The sequence below is a fragment of the Manis javanica genome, chromosome 1 (genome assembly GCF_040802235.1).
Source record: "Manis javanica isolate MJ-LG chromosome 1, MJ_LKY, whole genome shotgun sequence".
In the NCBI taxonomy this organism is placed as follows: domain Eukaryota; kingdom Metazoa; phylum Chordata; class Mammalia; order Pholidota; family Manidae; genus Manis; species Manis javanica.
Genome location: NC_133156.1, coordinates 177,684,173 through 177,702,686, shown reverse-complemented (window position 1 = coordinate 177,702,686; position 18,514 = coordinate 177,684,173). Strand labels below are relative to the sequence as shown.

The following is an 18,514-nucleotide window of genomic DNA, read 5'->3' as shown; positions in this document are numbered from 1 at the left end:
CCATTGAACTTATTCACTGAGTCAAAGTGAAAGCCAGATGGTTTTCCAGTAATAAAAAAAAATTCATTAAGTCTTGCCTTTATGTAAGAGTTAATGATCTGATATGGAGGTGATATCACAATATAATTTTAATATGCAAGTAAGGTAATGGAAACAGGAACCTATAAAAAAGGATGCATGGGACAAAGTTGTTGTTTAGTAACTTAAGAAACCTGTGTTTGTATCCTAACTATGCCTATTACTTACTATCTTTGTTATTTAGATTTTCTTTATTTTTACAGTAGGGGTGATAATATTTACTTATATAATTGTCAATATTATCAAATGATATACTATACAAATGGCTTGGTTCCATGCCAGATGCCATAGCAGGTTCATAAATGGGACTATTGTTTATTTGTTTATATCTTCAGTGCAATGACAATTATTCTGCACAGTGAAAGAACTGAGGCATCCTTACACTGGTTTCAAAATATCAAATTTTGCCATTTTCAATAGAAAAATATGTATGAGACAACTTACTGAGCTCATAACTATTCATGTTACATGAAATGCTCATATTATTAAATTTTCCTTACATACATTATGAAAAAGAGGTAAGTGGCAAAATTACTAATTTTTTTATAGAAATCTTTTTTTTCTTTTTAACCACTGCCAGCACACTGCTATGGACAATCATCTCCAGCCATCTGTTAACTCTTCTCTGCAAAAACATTTACTTATAATTCTTTCAGAGCACTGCCCTTCCTGAATTAAACAGCTATGGCTGTGTTTGGCTTCCCAAAGAAATAGTCTCTCATTTATATTCCAGGGTAATGTAATTTTTGGTGAGGTATCCTTATAATCTTTTCTTTTTCTAAATAATCTATTCTGCTTTCTTTGGATTAAATAAAATCAAAGTTCCTATGTAATTTAATTGGCTTATGTTATACCTAGTAACTTCCCAAATGTCTCTTTTTTAGTGAACTGATAAAGACTCCATATACCCCAAATGTGAATTTATGTAATCGATTTTGGATGGCTGCTATTTTGAATATCGATTGACATAAGTAAGCCTTATGTTTTAATGATAAGATTCCTTCATTCATTGATGACAGCCTTGGAATTTCAACTATAGTTATGGAACAAAAGACACACTTTGAGAGGAAAAAAATGCTAGGAAAGAGGAAAGAAATAAAAAGTGATTGCAGAAGAAGGTTTTGAAGGAAATGAGGTTGGGGAAAAGCAGTGAATCTTACAACCTGTGGCCTTCAAGTAGAAAGGTGTTTTAGATGCTTCATTAATGAGAAGAGTAACTTGGCCCAAAATACACTTCAGAGTTAATGTGGTACAATTGGACATGTCTATGCTCAGATGCCTCACTTGCCTTTAAGAAAATGTCATGGGCTAATTAGGAGGCAGTATAACACTGTATCTTTAACAGGGTAGAATTATGACCTATATATATTTTCTCCTTTAACTATTCTTGGTATCTCCTCATTAAACCCAAACTGGCTTATTCTAGCATACTTAGAGTACAAATGAATCGAAGCCTTACTTTTGGGTGAGACTTTGACACTTAGCTCCTATCATTTTCACCTGAAGTGGTGATGAGACACTTTTTTATTCATCATAGCACAAAAGTGCTTCAGAACTGGATAAATACCAGACTTTCCTTTCTCTTAAAGTTTAATTGAACTTTGATCTGTCAAGTTTCTTCAGAATGACTGATGTTAATTGCCACTGCTGAACAATGACAGTTATAGTAAAAGCTCATATATTCTACCTGTTCGTATCATCTTAACTAGTAAAACATTTGAGGTAATGCATATTACTTATCAATAAAATTTTTCTTTTGCTTTGTTATTGCTAATAGCAAAGTTAGAGGATTACTGGTCAACTATAAGAACCTTCCATGCATCATTTGCCCCCTGCTCCTATTCCTTGCTACGCTTGCATGTAGATGCCTGCAGCTGGTAGAACAAAGAGGGAAGGTGTTTTTTCCTTGTAAAAAACTGTATGATGCTTTGAAAAATCCCTCCCAGAGCAATATAACTATGACTTGGATATACTAGAAAGCATAGTTTGTAAAACATTACTGGGATTTCAAAAAGGCAATGGGAATCTTCCTGGATAAACCATGGGTTGATACAATTTCCAGAATATGAAATGGAAAACTAGGTGGACCTGTTTGGGAAGGAATCCCAGACATTTTTAAATAAATGAGAATTTATATGACTTTTGTGCCTAAAGTAACCAAAAGGCAAGGCTAATAAACGGTTTCTTGGAAGAAATACTAATGGGCTTACTTTCACAAATACAGTATATATTTGGAAACAGCAGTATTTACTTCAAATCTCTCCTTTGAAGATGGCTGCTCACGTAAGCAAATAAAACTGAGTCCCCTAAGTTTGTGCTTTATGTTTGAAAGGCTAACATGTGACATAAGAAAGGGAATAAGCCTTGTTAAGGCAGGTATGTTTCAGAGGTTTCACAACTTACATGTGCACCAGAATTCCTTGAAGAGTCTTTTGGAAAAACTGGGGGGACACATCCTGGGTCAATGAATCAGGATTTCCAGGGCTAGTGCAGGACTGCCACCCAGGCATTGATTGCTCTCCTGTAAAAATTCTTCAGGTGACTTCGAATTTTGCCAACCATGTAGTCCTCTGCTGAGAGTCTTGTTTATCTAATCTGCTTATTTGAGGCACCAGAATTTTGAACTCAACCTATTAGAGAGATTAATATTTAAGAATACCTATCTGGTTGACATATAGTCACCATTTACATTAATTGAGAATGACTTGAGCTACATCACAGAATGAACTACCTATATTTATTGAGCCACTGATTTGAAGATAAAGTGGAAGAAATTGTGTTTCTAGAATTGAATTCAAATTATTCCTCAGTTAAGCTAGAGCTCGGAGGTGCAAAGGCAACTATGACTGCTTTTTGGGTTGTGTTGGCTCTGTTACTGCTCTGTTATAGTGTCCCACATCCCATCACATCTGTTTGAAGATTGCTTCTTTCCTTTCTAAGTGCTTTTATACCAATTACTGATAACTTATGAGGCTTTCTATCTGCAGTAACTAAAAATTAATACTTTCACCATGGTCTTTATCAGTCCCATTTACATATAGTAATCTACTTTAGCTTCAACTGATGTTGACAGCATGGAACATACATATCTTATAGACGTTGATTCTTAAATACAGTGGGAATATCATTTTACCATAAACTGTGCTTCCTTTGTTGGTTTCAGTATTTACTGCACAGCACCTACCACATGACAGAAGCTCAATAAATGTTAATTTAAACAAAACTGAGCTCTGTTTTTCCTAAAAACCATTGCTCAGAGCTGAGTTATTTTGGACATGTATTCAGATCTTTTATTTCAATGTGAGCTTTCTGCAAGGAAAGAACAAAAAGAATAGGAGAAAATGGTTGTCTCTTACCCCAGAAAGTAAGCTTCTCTGAATTCTCTGTATCTCTGTTCTGTGTTCTTCTGCTTTTTTTATTGGCCCCGTGATGTTGGAAATGGTTTTAGGATGCATCCAGTATTTAACAAAGAGCAAATGATTTATAATTTGAAACAAGACTTGGAGATATTTCAGATATTTCCCCCAACTATCTGACACCATGGAGGGTATGATCCTTCCCATGGCATTATCGAACATTTCTCCCAAATGTAGTTATGTAGGCATTTCATGCTACACATCGGCTTCACATGAGCAACAATTTCAGGAAGCTCAGATAAGGTGGCTTTGCAATGCTTTTTGTGAAAAATTGGTTATGTCTACATTGAATAGAATAGTATCAGATACTAGGTAAAGCATTACTGATACTGAGATAAAAAAAAAAAAGACTGGACCCCTGCCTTCAAAGAGCTCAGAATAAAGTGGAGAAGATGGAAATTAAACAAATAAAACATAATGCATCATAAGTGCCGGGCACTACCTCAGAATGGTAGTGTGTTGGAATTCCTATGAATAACGTTCAAGTCCTATTTTTTACCACCGAATTCTTTCATGATAAATAATTAGACATGGTACAAATTGATTCCTCCCTGCCAAAATGTCATAAAAGAGGCAAGAGGAATCCTGTAATTTTTAGCCTGACACTTTGGTGAATTCTTTGGGTGGGAAGACATTCAGCCATATTTCTCTCTGTGTGTGTGGGTTTGGGAGACCGGACTCTGGGAGAAGAGCAACTGAAGAACCTGAGAAAGGAAGAGTTTCCATCATCAGGTCCTGTTTATCTTTAGTTTGCATATATAATGGCTTCGTATGGGCTACCACCTGGAATTACTGGTCAATGAGCATATTCTGTCAAGTCACTAGAATGAATGGTATTGGAGGGCCTCCAGCCCCTTCCCCTAGAAATCTGAATTCTTAGTGCACTCCCATCAGGCAGGCAGCCCACAGGAAAAAACAGTATGATGACTTAACAGTGGGTACACATGGTAAACAAAAAGTCACTATCTGATAACTTGCCATTGGTACTGTTAACTTCTGAGAAGATGCTGACATTTCTCATTCTACAACAGGTCTAATAAAAATATTGGGAAAATCCTTACCCTATGTAAATGCCTCCTGACATTATTCATTCCAGGTTTGGGTGTGACAGACAGTGAAGTTTGGCAGGAAAAAACTTGAGGGTTTGAGCCATACCTTTGCCACCTTGGCAGCTGTGTTACGACTTCAGGGAAGTCACCTTAATGACAATAAGAACAGCTGGTAGTCTCACATGGCCCAGGGTGTGCCTGGCGCTCCTCAAAGTGGGCACACATACTCGATTTCCCTTCCTTCTGTGCCTCAACAAATTATGGAGTACTTGCTAGACAAAGAGTAGGGAACTTACTGTGTGGGGTGCAGTGTTCGTCTCACAATACTCCATAAATATTTCTTGAGTTAATTAATAACTCCTGTACACATTTTAACTATATATTCATAATTAATTAATAATAAATAATTACTATTTGTCTAGATCTTTATATGCTATGGTGAAAACAGATGAAATATATATTATGAGCATGCCCTTGAATAGCTTACATTTACCTAGGGACAAAAATAAAGATGTATATGAAAACTGATTTGAGTTGCCTAAATCATTTTGGCTTTGCTCTTTATCATATTAAAATGTAATATTTCACAGAGAAAACAATGACAGATATTCTTATTTATCTGCAGAGATGACATCAAACAACTATCTTTGGAAAGGAATAGTAAGTAAATATTATATCTGATAATCCATTCTTCCTACATGGCAGTAGAAATAAAGACTGTGAAAAATGTTTACATGTTTTATGTAATTTTTAAAAAATATTTACAACATGTATAAAGTTATAAATTTTATAATTATGTATTATTTTTATTTTAAAATATTTTTATTTTCTAAACAGATACATATTTGCTTATCCCAGGTAATTTAGATGGCCCTCAAAATTATAAAGAATAACATTTAAAGAACAACTGCAATTCTTTCATATTTTATTTAAAATGATTTGAACAAGCAATGCCTTTAACATATATCTGCCAGAAAATTCTTTCCTTCCATCCCGTCTCCTAATCTGGGTAAAATAAACTCAGGTAGGATTAGAGATCACAAAGCAAAAATAAGAATTAGGGATGATCAGATGTAACTTCTATCTCTTTTATATTTTATAATAAAAGTGCTCCAATCCTCAATTAAAATGAATAAGCACATAGTTCTGCAATTGTTCATATTGTTTCTTATCATCTAATATTTCTACTGATAGTTTATTACAGATAGGATGATACATATCTGACAGGTACCTAAAACAATTCCTTGCACTCAATGGTTCTTTAAGAGAAGCTACTCAAATGATACAAAATCTTCTCAAAAATTTAATGAATAAAATGAATTTGTTGAGCTCAATAAGTAAAACACTTGTTCTTGGGCATAGGTTTTTCCTCTCAAGACAAAGATACATTCTGTAAGTCTGTCTTTTGAATCCCTAATAGAAGCCCAATTGGGTAAGCTATTTTTCTGAAAATAGAATTGTTTGCAGAGGCACAAGGGAGAATGTACTAATACTTGGGTGATTTTTAGGAAGATGGATTTTAGATAGCGTGTGTACACTGTGCCTCTAAGATATAAATTAAATCCTTCCATTCAACATCTAATACCTCTTTCCTGCTCTAGGTTATATTTTCACTGTGTTGCCTTACACTCTACTGGATGCAAAGTTCATGAAATGTGCTCTCCTTTGACAGCTATTCCCAGCCATATGTAGGGACAAACTGAGATTGGGTTAACAGCACGGCTGCCTAGTCTTCCCGTTCTTAGTGCCAGTTGTTGCTAATACCTGCCTTACACAGTAATGCCAGCATCGCTTTTCCTGCCCCAACCTCAGTTTTATGAGCATTAGCATCAATGTGCTTTAAGAACTTAATGTACATCCTCCGAGAAACAAAAGAAAATTATACTTTGGTGTAATTCTAAATTGCCATAGTTCACACTCAATGTTTATTTAACTTTAATATTACTGCCAATGGGTTTTGCCGAGTCAAATAAATTTAGCACTAATGAGCATATTTTTAAAGTTTAAAAACACAATTTAATAAACGATTCAGTGTAATCCTGCAAAATTACTCTAAGAGGCCAAGAAGTTATGAGCAGCAGGGAAACCAATAGCAAACAATGGAACAAAAAATAAATAAGTGAAAGTAATTACTATTTTTATATTAGCATTTAATCAAGGAGTCTTGTTTCTTTTCAGATCACAAATACAGTATTGTAGGATGACACAGCAAAGTTAATTTAATTATAAACATGCTCCAGACTAGTTGCTTGATTAAATTAATCTAACAGGCCTGGCAACTAGTAGGGCTTCCACATGTTTGAAATCTAATCTTTCTCATCTATATTTCCCTCTTGTTTTACAATGTTTTAATTAAAGATCATATAGTGTGGTCTGGCAATTAATTTTCACAGTTAAATTTATGAACTAGTTATTGAATAATTGTTGTCTTTTAAAATAAAATTATTTTACAATAAGACTTTTTAAAAGGAGTATATTTTCTAGGCTTTAAAATATGATTGTGCTTTCTAATCTTTGTCTTATGCATAAGCCTACCTTGTTTTTTCTTACAAATTGAGATATCATAAGACTATTCTGCTTTTTCTTATTACTATTTAAATAGTAATTTATCAGTTTCTTAGGATTTTGTTTTCAGGCAAAATAAAATATAGGAGTCATAGAGAAGATGATAATAATGACTAAATCTAATATTAGCTCTGTTTTGAAAGAGCATGATTGTAAATTCTCATAGCACAATATAAGCTTGGGCAGAGAAAATCTGAGGAAACAATCAAATAGATTCAGTACTTTGCTCATGTTCCATAACAGTGGAATATTTTAATAATATTTTAATGTTTTAATAATAGTGGGTGCTGTTCAAATCCATGATCTTTACACCAAATTCCATTTTTTCCACATAATAATCTTATATTTACATTGTTAGGGGCTATCCATATATTCTTAGCTCCACGTCCTGTCCTCCCCCAGTTCTCTCTTGAACCCATTCCAATCTGTTTTTGTCCTGCCTATTTTTTTTAATTAAAATATCATTGATGTATATAATCTTATCTTGGCTTCAAGTATACAACACAGTGGTTCAACAGTTAACCGATTATTAAATCCTCATCCCCACTAGTGTAGTTACTATATCTGTCAACATAGAAGGATGTTACAGAATCATGGACTAAAAAAATAAGGGAATGCTTCATGAATTTGCATGTCATCTTTGCACAGGGGCCATGCTAATCTTCTTTGTATTATTACAATTTTAGAATATATGCTGCTGAAATGAGAACATTTTTGTCCCATCTTGAGAGAGAACAGTTAACTTCTCAAGATGGGACAAAAACAGATGGGAATGGGTTCAAGAGACAAGGGAGAACAGCAAGTGGAGTTAAAGTATACAGATAGCACTTAATGTTCATATAAGATTATTTTTTATATATCTCACTGTTTAGGAAGGCTTTCTGTAAAACCCCATGAAACTGGCTAGAGCTCAGTAAGTAAGGCACATACATTCAGTCCCGGACAACCCCGACGCTGAGATTCAGCTCACCCAATTATTCCAGAGGAAAGTCTGATGTTTTTCCAACCAAGCATCCTTTTATGGGGAATCTCACTGCCAGCTTTTTATATTACACAGCTACAGGCTCAAGGCTTGGACGTGAGCCCACTGATCTCCCTAGGGAAAGGGCTGGTGCTACTCCCCACAATTAAAGCTGAGTTAACAGGATTGGGCTGTAGCCAAGGTTCTGCCAAAAATGTGATCTTGTGTCCTGCTCTTGTTCCTATAAGGGAAAGAGTCAGTACCTCCTTAATGCGGCATAAAATTCTCAAAGAAAGAGTCAGGCTCCCTCACTTAGAACCTGAAATCCATTCCCACTGGGTACCTGGGGATCACCCTACAATGAATGGGTATCAAGAGACCCACGTATCTGTGACTTCTGCTGTCTCCATGAGTGTCCTCCCAGTGAACTGGGGTGGGGTAGTAAACAAATATACTTCTTGACTACTTAACTTTCTGCATTTTTTAATGAAAATTCTCAATTATCTAGTAAAACTGCTGGTCTATACCCATGTTTCTAGTCAAGTTACCACTTCCCTATTCTTATATAACTCACGCAAGCAGCAGAATTGCCTAGCATTGATCATGCCCCCTCCCTCTTTTGAAACCCTTTCTTAACTATTTTTGGAACTCCACACTTGGTTCTTTTCCTACCTTACTTGTGAATCTTGCTTATTCTCCTTTGCTGGATTATATTTGAATTCATAAATTGTAAAATTAAAATACACTAGTGTTTGGTCCATCTATATATTTCTCTACCTCATGCTCTTTCATGACTTTGCATTTCACCTGTAATCAATAACAACTTTATATTTCCAGCCTCAACCTCTCCTTTAAGCCACATATTTCTTTATCTTACTGACTTCCCAACTTTTTAAGAGAGTTATAAGCAAATGAGTTCTAACTATCTTTGGTCTGTGAGGCAATCTGTACCTACTAATTACAAGTTTAAAAAGCCCAAATTTGCCCATCCATAAACTTGCTTCTTCTCCAGGTTTCCCATCATCATTAAATGGGAACCACATTTTTCTAGGTAATTAGACTAATTTATCTGGCATCTTCCTTAACCCCTCCCTTTCATTAATACTACCCATCCAAGCCATCAGCAAATTATGTTGACAGTTCTTCTGGAAAATACCCAGGAGCCAACTTCTGCTCCCCACCTCCACGGCCACCTCCACAGTCCAAGCATCATCAGCTCCCTCCTGGACGGAACAACAGCTCCCTTGCTCCTTGCTGCTCCCTGTACTTCCACTATTGCCCTTTCAGTAAATGACCTCCGAACAGCAAGAACCCAGGAGGAGTTCTGAGTGCAGCGTGGATGTCACCTTGGACATCAGTGTCCTCTGTCTTACGGCTCTCCCTGCAATTCCCCAGGCACACATCTGTTCTGCATTTGGGCACGAGCACTTCCTTCTTCACGGAATGCTGTTTTCCTAAATAGCCGAATGGTTGCTTTCTTATTTTTTTCAAATTTCTGTTCACATATCACCTTATCAGTGTTGCCTTTCAAAAAAATGTCTCATATAAACTATCACATTCCCTACAACAGCTTTTTATCCACTAATCTTGCTTTACGTTTCTTTATTGAATTTGCCATCACTGGAAATGTTATATCTTTCTGTCTTCCCCAGGAAAATACAAACTACAGGAGAGCAGGGCTATTTTGTTCTTGTCAGTCCTATAATTTTTCAGTGCCTAGGTCCCTGTTTTGCAGCTCATAAAAGTCACTCCCTTTGGAGTTTTCAGTATGTTGCTGTAAATGGAATTTCAAAGCAGATGATTTTAATGTAAAAAAATCACACTTTTTGCATGCATTCAGCACATACACTAGGTAAACACATAATTAATTATTAATCTATCATTATGAATTATTCAATGGCAATAAATTATTCATCAAATATTCTTTTAACCCCAAATAAATATGAGACTGTGCTAAACAGTGTTGGTAATACACATATAAATAAGAGACCATTGTTCTTAAAAACTGTATAAATTGGCAATAATCATCAAAGAGAAAAAAATAAATAAAAAGATAATCTAGGAATGGTCCAAAGAGAGAAATGATAGATTAACAAAGAATAGTAGTAGAAAGTTTTGCTCCCCAGCTGGCAATTGGACTGGGTCTTGATAAAATTTAAACACAAAAGAATTCAGAAGAAAGAGAATTTCTATTGCTTGCTAATTACATATAATCCTTGATTTCTTTTCTTTAAATTTTATTGATTTATTGTTTTTTTTAACTCTCTAACATTGTTTCCTCAACTATAAAATGGGAGAATTTGTACATGTTAAATGAGAGAAATGTTAATAAAGCATAAAACCTAGTGCCTGGCACATGACTAGTCCTCAGGTATTATTATAATAGTAAGGACAGTATACACTAAATGAACAGCTTGAATGATGTAGCCATAGAATGACAATGCTTGTCTCTAATATAGTTTTAAAGACATAGCTATTATTTTTAAAAAGGAAAAATATCAAGCTAATATGACAAAATAGAAAAAAAATAATTTCTATTTTGTAATGGTCACTCTTGTACACGACCAACATACTTGTTAGTTTTTCAGGATCTTCACAGCATTTCCAGTTAATGCATGGAGATTTGCCAGATTTAGCAAATAAAAACCCAACATTCCTAGTTGAATTTTAATTTCAGATATGCAAGTTTTTTCTATATAAATATGTCCCAAATATGACATGGGGCATGCTTATCCTTTTTTTTAAAAAAGTGTTATTTTTAACCGAACCTCAAATTTAACTGGGAGACCGGAATTTAATCTGGAACCCCTAAATCCAATCCCTGATTATATTTTTTAAGTTAGTAAGTGGTATGCTGACAAACAGGCTCATCAAATACACTCACACACCCACGTGCACACAAATGTGCTGGGTTTGCCAATTTCATCCACTGAGCTGGTAAGGGCCAGCTCTGATATACCAATGAAAGGAAACTAAGAAAAAAGAAGGGATCTTGTAAGTTAAATTAAGATCTATTTAATATATACAGCAGGTATCTGCAAACTATGGCCTGGGAACTAAATCTCATGAGGCTTTTTTTTTTTTGGCACAGCTCTCAAACTAAGAATGGCTTCTACATTTTTATATTTTAATTTATAAACAAAGAATAATATGCAAAAAGAATTTACATGGCCCACGGAGCCTTAAACATTTATTATCTGGCCTTCATAGAGAAAGGTTGTTAAGTCATGTAGAGAGGAAGAAACTCATTTGTCACTCATTCGTTTATTGAATAATTATTGGGAGCTCATTGTGTTGCAGGAATGCTGCTAGGTGCCCTTCTGGGTCTTACAGTATAATACGAAAAAAAGAGAAAGACATGAAATTAAATGAACATTGAAATAAATCTATAAGCACTAAAATAAATTCTATTTTTAAGTACATTTACAAACAAATGATTCTGAAGTTAGGCATTTTGACTTTTTTATAACACAAGTCAATAATTGAGCTATGCCAAGATAGAAACCTATTCTCTGATTTATTTTTTTATTAAAGCTGTCATTTTACATACTAAATTCAAAAATTTACTTTTTATTTTATTTTTATTTAATATTTTTTATGCAAGCTGGCATTTTACATACTGAATTCAAAAATTTACTTTTCATATGCCTTTTGCTTTTCTTCAGATTATTCCTTCTTTCAGAGTTTTCAAAGAAATTCGAGCAAGGCAATGTTATTAGATGTGCATTGGCCATACAGTGATCATAGTTATCTTCCAGGTCAACTTCTTTTATCTAAAACACAAGTTCTAGCAGAACAAATACTCAATGAATGAAAAAAACACTCAGGCAGCCAGACCCATGAGACTCACTGCACTTATGACTATGACAGTAGATACGATCGCACAATACAATTCCCGTCTGACCCTTGTTTTTACTTATACCCAACACATTTTCCCAAGTCATCTACTTCTTTATTTCTTTAATGCTTAATTTTACGGGGAAGAATTTGTTAGTTATATAACATTAGTATTTCTGCCTAGGAACAGAATTTGAGTCCTTAAATTCTACTTGATATGTATCTTTCCATGTCATTCGTGAAAAGTATGCTCTCCATCAAGTAACTCCAGAAAAACTCCTCAGATTGATTCCAAATATTGCAGTTTAACTGGGCTGGTCTTCTCAGAAGCCTCATGTTTTTCCTCTGCATCTTAAGGACAAAGGCTAGGTTCCCTTTTGTGGGCTCCTAAGCCTAATTGTGTAGCCACAAGAGGATCTTACGGCTGCTTCCATCTGACCATTTACTCTATGGATATGGATTGCTCATAAGAGCAAATCTCTGAACCCTCCCTATTTTTTTTTAACCAATGAGGGAAATATGACAAAATTTTAAGGTTTTGTGAAAGGCAACATGGATATACTGTCACAAAGTTTCAATAATTACACATTAGTGTCTTCCCTACTGCTGAATTGGAAATTAAATGGAAAAAATTAAAATGTGCTTAATATAAATGGTTCTCCAAGGTATGGAATCCATTTACATTTTAAAATCATATCTTTTCTTGTAATATGTTTTCAGTTATGTGCAAATGTTTAAGTTCTGAGGTGAACTGTCAGATGGATATGATGAATCCAATTACTTGTCCTTAAAAATGGGGCAGAACTATAAGAAAAACATCCTTAAAGGAAAATTAAATATGTACAATATAGATGGAGGGATAGATAGGTAGATAGATAAAGAGATTGCATTGCTTGACATTTTTGAGTTTTTGAGGGTGACTGATAGGTAGGAAGTCTTTGGGAATCACAAATCTCATGACAAATTAGTATCTTAAACTTATGCCTTTTGTCAAAATTAGTGTTTATTACGTACTGGGAGGGATGGGCTTTGCTAAAAATGTTTTAAAAGGTTAAAACTTATCAATTTGCTCTCCTTTCTGTCTAATCTTTAATTTCTTTTGCATAGTCCTAAATGGGAGACTGATTTATAGCTACTTTTTGAAACAATAATAACTAGGCCTCAGGGAGCCTCCTAACCCCTACCTGGTTTATAATAGAAAAGTTAAAATATTAAAGTTACCTCTATAAAAGTCAGAAGCGGCATTTTTAATTTTTTCTCTTTAATAGTATGAATTCTGGAGTATCTTCAAATAATACTTTTATTAATCAAATAAATGTTTATTTATATTTTGGTATCACTATTTATATTTATAATCTAATATTTTGGTACTTGAAATTTCTATACCACAAATTTCTTCATTTTAAGTTTTCTGTATCTTAAATCTTCTATAGTTTGAAAAATTTCAATGTTTTTTGCTTGTTAACAAAATTCATATATAATTTGATTACTTATCAAGAACATTTTATTAAACATGTTCTTTTGTAAATCAAAACCTCAGGAGAGTTTTCATCTTGCATGGTAATTATTTGACTTAATATAATTAAGACAATTTTCTGAGTAGCAAGTATATGCTAGTTATATAGTACATGATATATCTGACTATACAACAGTTATCTCTATCAAATTAAGTAATGAAAAACCAGATCATATAAAAGAATTGTGTCCTTGTTGTTTCTATCCCCCTTCACATTTCTAATATCCTGTGAAGACCATTCAAAGGAACCTCAGCTAATAGCCTACCCAAATATGATGTTACAAGAGTCTAAGGGGGTTGGTTTAAATCCTTGTAAAAGACAATTCTCTCCTTTGTGCACAAAAATCACTTTAATGACTTTAAATAATCCATGACTATAGTTTTGATGTGTCTTTGCATAGAATATGTATCTACAAGGGTTTAAAAAGGTGACCTCAATTGGTTTTATTGTAGGAAGTAGAATTCAAAAGTATCTTTAAATAAATCTATGATTATAATAGATTTAAGAATATCATAGTTCATATGTTGAATTTTATTATTTCAGGCAATTATAGGACCACTTAGAATGATTAGAGCAGCTATCTTAACCTTGGCGGCACATTGGAACCACCAAGGTAGATTTTAATAAATACCCATGCCTGGGTTTCTGTTCAGACCGATTATTTAAGAGTCTCTGCAGGTTGGGTCTTGTGTGTGTGTGTATTTTAAATGTCTCCTAGTGATTCGTATTAGCATCCAGGATTGAAAACCAAAGCATTAGAGGCCATGTGTGGTGCTCAAGTTTCTGGGGTTCTCAACTATAGTTGTATATTAGATATACTTGGGAAGCTTCTGTCACTGTTATTGCTGTTATTTAGTACCAAGGCAGGAGTTCTGCTTCTACCAAAGATACATAAATCTGTGAAAAGCCTAACTCCTGACCTAACAACAAGAAAAAAATCAGACAGACTACAAAAGTAACTTTCTTAAGCCCAGATGGCTGAGGTCACAAATCCACAAAATAGCCTGAAATCTAAGAGCCTCTCGACTGCTACCCAAAGGAAATTTTGCAGAACATGAGAGGAGGAGACATGGAGTGTCCTCCTAGCAAGTAAGAAGACTTGACCCCCAAACTGTAATGAACCTCTGAAGGTTGAGCATGAGCTACCATGAGAGCTCAGAATCACTGGGAGCATATGGCCACCCTGGAGATGTTCTTCATGAATCTCCATCAAGTTCTCGTGATTAAATTGGGAACTGACTGGGAGACTGGAGAGAGCTTCATTCAGTGGGGGTAAATCTAGAGAAGGGGATTACAGCTATGCCACAACAGGCACAGAAATCTACCCAGATCCTTCTCTCTACTGTATCAAAGTTCTAGGCTGTCTGGGAAGGGGCAGCCAACCCTGCTGTCCCAGAACACAGGTAAGAACCACTGTGACTAAGCGAAGAGCAAATAGAAATATAACTCAACCACTAGGGGTGGGGCAGGTTCTGGGTCCAGAAACTAATACCACTGGCAGTCTCCTAACTTTGGAGGAGAGCAGGACATTTTTCCTCAAAAGTGCCAAAGAAACAAGACATAGTTTGTCTGTGACAGGGAGGAGACATGGCAAAGGAAAGCACCACTTCAAAGACACAGTCATACAGTGCCTGCTTATCACTGAATCTGGATCCTGAAAACAGAGATCTGTCTCTGTTCTCCTGGGCTTCCCCCACCCTCAAACCATGTTAGCAAACACCAAGTAACAAGAAAGAGCAATCTACTACAGCAATCTACTATAGGACAGGGGAATAGTATGCAGACAGTGCCAAGCAAAATAAACATTGGAACAAAAGAGGAAACACTACTAGACACTTTATATCCAAACTACTTAAAACCAACTCACACACACACACACACACACACACACACACACACACACACACACACACACACACATGTACTAACTGAGAATCAAAGGCAAGAATTAGAGTGGACTTCTGGTCAGAAACTATGCAAACCAGAAGACAAAAGAATTGTTGTCAGTAAAGTCCTAAAACACACAAAGAGTCAAACCAAGATATTACATCCAGCAAAAATATTTTTTAATTAAAAAATATTTTTTAGTCAAATTGGTGCTAAGAAAATTCATTACCAGCACATTGACACTATAAGAAATGTTAAAGGAAATTATTCAAAGGAATATAAGAAATTTGAAATCAAGAGAGAGCTCCAGAAATGTTCCTGATTAGGATGAATAGAGGGCATGTTTTTATTATTTTTAACCACTTAAAATATAATTAACTGTCCAAACAAAAAAGCAGCAATGCATTGCACATTTATCACATGAGTAAAAGTAAAACACATGACAACAATAATACAAAGAGAGGGAGGAAACATAAGTATACTGCTGTGTATATTTGTGTATGCTGCATGAAGTTGTAAAATATTATTTGAGTATAGATTGCAATAAAAAATAAGAAGTGCATATTGTTAAAATGGAACAAGAAAAAGTATACCAAATTATTCTCAAAGCAGGCAGTAAAAGAGGGAAATTAGAACAAAGGACAGATGGAACAAATGTAAAACTACTAGCAATTTGCTAGATTTTAAAACAACTTTATCAATATTAAATGTAAATGGTCTTAACACAGCAATTAAGAGATTTTCAGATTTGTAAAAAAAAATAATTAAAGATGGATTAAAAGTACAAGTATGAGAAAAAAAGTTTACCTCACAAATACCTATCTAAAAGAAAGCTTGAGTAGCTATATTAGTAATAAAGGAATATCCTCAGGGATAATGGAGGTCATTCAAGAAGATAAAAAGGCAAATTTATCCAGAAGGTATAATAATCCTAAACATTTTGACACCCACTAAGAATTCAAAGAGCAAAAGCCAATAGAACTGAAAGCAGATTAAAAAAAATAATCTGCAAATTTGGTTGGAGACTTCAATGCTTCTCTCTCATAATTGACAGAATAAGTAGACGGAAAATCATTACAAGGAGAGGAGACCTAGAGAACATTACTTGTTCTTCAACCTATTAAGTCAACCCATTTGACCTAACTGACATTTATAGAACAATCCACTGAACAACAGAAGAATACATGCTGTTTTCTAGAACACATGTACACAGATGGAGAAAGTAGTGTTTTATATATAAATATAAAATAATTAATTTTATATATTAACTTGACTGACCTCCAGGATGCCCATATAGCTGGTAAACTATTCTCTTCTGTGAGATACTTCCAGAGTGATTGGTGTTTAACCCAGTAGACTGAGTAAAGGAGATCACCCTCACCGATACAGGTGGGCATCATCCAGTCTGTAGAGGGCCTGAACAAAAAGGGTGAATGTGTCCTGTCTGATTGAGCTGAGACACTCATCCTCTGCTCTTGGCATAAGCACTCCTGGTTCACAGAATTTCAGACTCAGACCAGGACTTACATCATGGGCCCCAATTGAGTTTATTTTGAGGATCTCTACTCTATTCCATTGGCTTCTCTAGCTATCTTTATGCCAGTGCCATACTGTTTTGATTATTGTAGCTTTATAATAATAAGTTTGGGAATCTGGAAGTGACCTCCAAACATGTTTGTTTTCAATACTGTTTTGTCCTTGAGATTCCACCTGAATTTTAGGATGAAAAGTTCTGTTTTTGTGAAAAACCCACTGGGATTTTCACAGAGATCACCTTGAATCTGAAGCTCACTTTGGATAGTATTGACATTATGTGCCAATGAGTTTTTGCATATGACACCAGAAGTGCTAGCAATAAAAGCAAATATAAATAATTAGGCTACATGAAAAATAAATACTGTGCATCAAAGGACACATTAACAAAGTAAAAGGCAACTTATGGACTAGAAGAGCATATTTGCAAATCACATATCTGATAAGGGGTTAACATCTAGAATATACAAACAACTACAGCTCAGCAACAACAAAACAAACAATTGGATTAAAAATGGGCAAAGAACCTGAATAGACATTTCTCCAAAGAAGTGAAAAGATGTTCAACATTAATGATTAGGGGAGTGAAAATCAAAACTGCAATGCAATATCACCTCAAACCCATGAGGATGGCTAATATCCAAACAAAAACAAAAACACATTAGGAAACAAAAAGTGTTGGGGGATATGGAGAAATTGGTACACTTGTGTACTATTCATGGGAATATAAAATGATGCAGCTACTATGGCTAATAGTATGGTGGTTCTTCAGAAAATTAAAAATTGAATTACCATATGATCTAACAATTCCACTTCTGGGTATACACACAAATATTTGGAAGTATAGCCTATATGTGTATTTGTACACCAATGTATAAAGCAGTATTATTCATAATAGCCAAAAAGTGGAAGCAAGCTAGGTGTCTATTGATGGAAGAAAGGAAATGAAAAATGTTGTATATACATACACTGAAATAATATTTACCTTAAAAAGGAAGGGAAGTCTGACACCTGCTATAACATAGATGAATCTTAAGGGCACTTTGGTAAGTGAAATAAGCCAGGCACAAAAACACAAATACAGAATTATTCCATTTAGGCAAAGCAGCTAGAATAGTAACATTCCTAATACAGAAAGTAGAATTGTAGTTGCCAGGATCTATTGAGGAGAAGGGAATAGGAGCTGCTGTTGACGGGGACAGAGTTACAGTTCTGCAGGATGAAAACAGTTCTAGGGATCAGTTGCACAACGTGAATGGGCTTGATTCTACTGAATCATGTAGTTCAACATGGTTAAGTGGTGAATTTTATGGGCATTTACATAAAATTAAAAATTTATTTTAAAAGGTGATGATTGATATATGTCTTGGAATTAAGTATTTATATCTCTCTTCTGTTTTATTTATAGTATTTTAAAGTTATCACTAATAACAGACCCTTGTAGCTAAATGTTTTAAAAGAAATATGCAGCACTAGAATGGGAACAAACATGCGGAGATTGGTAGATACTCAACAGAAGTTGTACCAGGCAGTTGCTGAAATGACTCCAGTTATGCCCTCCACTGTGATATTCATGTCTTTGTGTCATCCCCTCTCCTGGAGTGTGGGCTGCACTAAGAGGCTCTGAATTAATAGAATATAGCAAGAGTGTAAGGACAGCATTTTTAAGAT

General features: G+C 34.8%; 1 protein-coding gene and 1 non-coding gene across 3 annotated transcripts in view; both read right to left on the bottom strand.

Moving 5' to 3' along the window:
* The window catches only part of LRRTM4 (leucine rich repeat transmembrane neuronal 4), a 694,254-nt gene that overhangs the window by 411,700 nt on the left and 264,040 nt on the right, over positions 1 to 18,514 (bottom strand). The window lies entirely within an intron of this gene.
* Positions 7,712 to 7,820, bottom strand: LOC118974126 (U6 spliceosomal RNA). Its single transcript, XR_005063724.1, has one exon. It is a non-coding gene; the product is annotated as a U6 spliceosomal RNA (small nuclear RNA).